Here is a 4,378-nt window from a genome sequence, read left to right on the forward strand (position 1 = left end):
TTTACCCATTAAAGTTTTCATTGATCTTAATATTATTTTATTTCCAGAAATCTTGTTTTTGAATCCTAATATCTTTGTATTTCTTGACCCTTTTTTATTTCTTTATGTAGTATTCTGTAACTTGGACTACAGTGTCCTTAGCTAACTGATACACCTTTGACACTACAACTGCCTTTCATATTGCAGAGCTGTATTCTCCCCGTTGTTGCATGTATAAAGATTCTCTTTGGTGCACCATTTGATGATTGTGCATGCATAATTAGTTGAATTCCTGATGTGAGTAGCCTGATAGCAAGTGTAAATAGCCATTACTTTCTTTAAAGAAAAAAAAAAAAGGAAAACAATTCAAGTAATTTTGCATGGGAAGGGGAGTTTGCAACTAAAGATGTTTCTGGGAACAAGGGCCCTGCTTTTCAGAAGGACTTAAAGAACCTGGCATACCTCAGCATCTCTGAATATCAAGGCTGTGGTGTGTTTACTGACTTCTGATCTGGGTTGAGCAGTATTATTTTTTGGGCATATGTATCCTATCATTAGCCAAGAATTTGGTACTTCCTAAAGAATGAAAAAGGAAAACAAAAACATCAGCCTTATTCTTCTTCCTGAGCTTATGCGGTTTTTGCAGAATGGTTTATGAGATCTTTTATATTTAAGTGCATGGATAATTTTATGCATGAACTCTTGAAGCAAGATCAAAGGTAAAAAAGTTTTTAGAAAAGTAAATTTTAAACTGAGTTCCAGAAGATGTAGGTCCTGAGACTTATCCCCCTGCAGCAGTCATTTGTGAAAATGAACTCCAGGAAAGCCCTGCTCTCAGATTCTTCATTGGTAATTGAGGTTATCCTTGCTCTGATTTATTTTTTTTTTTTAAACTCATGATACTTCTGAGATTGATACAGTCAAAAAATGTTAGCTGGTGCAGAGGTTGGTATCTGCCTGCCTATGAAGGGAGATGCTGACTTACAGCACTGCCTGCACAGCACAAAGTTCTCTAAATGTTAAATGGGCAGATTGTTTCCTTCCTCATTTTCACAGGAGGAGGAGATTTGAGCAGCAGTTTCTTAGCCGACTGAAGTAAACTTTGGAATCCCTGCAAAACATAAACTGTGAACTGAACATTATCAACAGAACATTATTGGGAACAAATATTAAATGAATGTGATTGATAGAAGTGAGGTGTAACAGCGCATCTATTTGAAAACTTACAATACATAAGCCAGTGAATGCTTTCTAATATACAAAAAGTACGTCACTGCCTGCTCATGGATCATTGCAGTATCAGCCACTAATGGTGGTATTTATTTTAAGATAAAAACTGTATCCAGAAATGTAGTCAATGTAACTTTCCGGTTTGAAAAATAGACCCTTGGAAACGCTGCAGAAAATAATTAGGAAAATCATTCCTGTTATTTTGAATCAGTGTATTTGTTATTATTATTATTATTATTATTATTATTAGCCAGTGTTCCCAAATAACAGACTTTCTTCTTGTCTCTGTAGATCTCATTTGTTTTCTGCAACAGCTTGTGACTTACTTTCTTCTGTGGCTATCATCCCAGAAAAGTGTACTTTGGGATTTATGAAAGAAATCAGGAGAAAGATAACTAACCATAGACCTCTACAGCTGAGGAAGTGGTAGTGATCTAGGATCTGCACTTAAAAAACAAAAAGGACAAACTTTCCTTCCTCAATGGCTGCTTTTAAAAAAAGCAAACTTTCTTCTCCTGTCAATATAACGAATAGTACAATAATATTTTTAATTTCATTGGAAGTTAGGTTCTTACTTTGGCCTTTTAGGAGTCTATGCAGGAGTCTGCTACTAATGAAAATATGTCATCAGCTAGCAACTTGTGATTATGAACAGTTTGTGTCCACAAAAAGGCTAGTACAGTATTTTTTAACTTCTGAGTTTTGCAAGTTTTATGACTTCACCAAAGCATAGATGACCTCATTTAGGAAAAAAACGTCCAAACAATGGGTATGATTCCAGTTCAGAGTATGCATATGCTTTGACCTGTTCTGTGCGTCACTTGGGGTACATACATGGACCAATTAGACCAACCTGATGACTAGATGAGAACAGAGCAAGCCCTCTGATGGATAGATGAGCAATCTCAGCTACGTTCTTCAATCTAGATTCACTTCACATCCTGCCCAAGCCCATTAAACTTATTTGAATGTTTCAAATACTGGTTTCATTGCTGGTACTTCAAATTAACATCTATTGGTAAATCACACCTTTCAGAACTAGACAGTAAAAACAGCCAGCCTCATGAATCACCCTGCCTTTCCAAAAGGCTATGACTTACGCTAAATAAAATCAGAGTGACGTGAGTTTCAACCTGCACCACAGATCAGTCCATATTTTGAAGAGAACACTTGGAGCACATTAGCATTAGACATCTGCTGCTAGTGTGTTTAGTACCTACTCAGTAAATCATATTCTGTCAGTGCTTTCCTTTTTCCTGGTGAGAAAGGTATTTTCAACACCTGCACATCTCTGGTTCTACATTGACAAAAGACAGTTTCTATGTTGTTTGTATCTCTGCTGGATCCTTCAGAAATCCTTCATTCCCTAAATTATCACTGAAAATGTAACAAGTACAATATATATGGTATTCACCTTTTCAGCTTTTCTATTAGACTATTGTTTCTGATACTGTACTTTATTAAACACTTTACTACAAGCTACAGTAGTACAAGGCTGCTTTTGTGTGTTAAAGAAAATGCATCTTTTCTACCCACTGCCCAGCTTTTTAAGGACGTCCTGCCCCACGGAGCAATAGGAGTTCATTGGGATGTCTGCAGGAAGGGGGATACCCCTCTGACAATGTTAGCGGCAACTACAGCACCAGATGGCTGAGTTAGCTGGATTTACAGGGGTTTAGTAGCCTCCAGGCACACTGAAATGAGTCCCAGATGAAAACTTCTTACTGGTTATGTATGTCCTGCATTTCATTTTAAAAGATCCTAGTCCAAGCCTGCCCAGGTTTTGACTTTTCAAGCTTTAGATGAAGAAATATGTAAAAACAAAACTACAAATTAAGGGTGAATGTCACGAGAATGGAGCCAGGCTCTTCTCAGTGATGCCCAATGATAGGACAAGGGGCAATGGGTGTGAGCTGGAACACAAGAAGTTCTGCTTAAATTTCAGAAGAAACTTCTTTACAGTGAGGGTGACAGAGCACTGGAACAGGCTGCCCAGGGAGGTTGTGGAGTCTCCTTCTCTGGAGACATTCAAAACCCACCTGGACGCCTTTCTATGTGATCTCATTTAGGTTCCTGCTCCGGCAGGGGGATTGGACTAGATGATCTTCGAGGTCCCTTCCAATCCCCAACATTCTGTGATTCTGTGAAATGTGCAGATTTCTCACCACAGAATAGCTGCAAAACATTGAATTTTACCTGTGTGCGTGCAGGTAAAATTTATGCTTAATTTCTGCCTGAAATTACCCCATTCCAAGCCTAAACCACAGCTGGAAGGGCTGGAATAAAGATACAAACAAAGACTGAAGTTGTAAGTGTAGGAAGAATAAAGGCAGAGTGAGAAGCAAAATATACAGGACGATATATAAACAAAATATACAGGAAAAAACTGTCATTTTATTGAGTAATAATACGACAATGTGGATTAAGATATTAAAACATTAGTCATTTCAGAACCTCTTTTTTACAGAGTAGGGATCCCCACCCGGAGTTACTCTGACTCTGGTACAGAGATGCTCTTTCCAGGTGCGTTATCTTCCACCTGTACAGCCTCTCCCCTGGGGCCGAGCAGACCCGGAGCACGGTGGGTGCCAGCGGGGAGCTGTGTGACCAGCCACCCTGCAGCACCGTGGGCTCACAGGGCCTCCACCAGCCCAGGCGTGCGGGAAACTTGCAGAGGCACAGTAAAGCACTTTCTAAAAATATTTTATCCGTACATAAACCCAGGCATTCAGTCCTAGCGTTTGCCTTGAGAATTACGAAACAGCACATCTAGTGACCTAGAAACCAGGAACGGGCATTAATTAAACACAACAGAATCTAATTTTTCCCCCACGCTGCAATAAGCTGCTGGGACAAAGAGAATCCCGTGTAATTAGCTGAGGAGACCCAGCTGGCCCCAAGGCTCGTCATGGCCTGGCTGTGCCTGGGGCTGGGAGCCCCTGCGGCCATAAAGAGCAGCCTCAGGGTGGGAAGGGATTGCTGCTGGTAGGTGGGAATGGAGGAGCTGAGGAAGATGGAGTAGAAGCAAAAGCTGAGATCATCTCTGGCCTGGTTCTTTGGGGCACTGGGAAGAGTGACTGTGTAGCAGCGAGGAGTGGAGACCTGCACTGGGGCCATGGCCAGCAAGGTAGGGCTTCTCGCCCTACTGCTGTGGTTAATGGCAGTAGCC

Source organism: Antrostomus carolinensis, unplaced genomic scaffold, assembly GCF_000700745.2.
Source record: "Antrostomus carolinensis isolate BGI_N321 unplaced genomic scaffold, ASM70074v2 scaffold12972, whole genome shotgun sequence".
NCBI classification, from domain to species: Eukaryota; Metazoa; Chordata; class Aves; order Caprimulgiformes; family Caprimulgidae; genus Antrostomus; species Antrostomus carolinensis.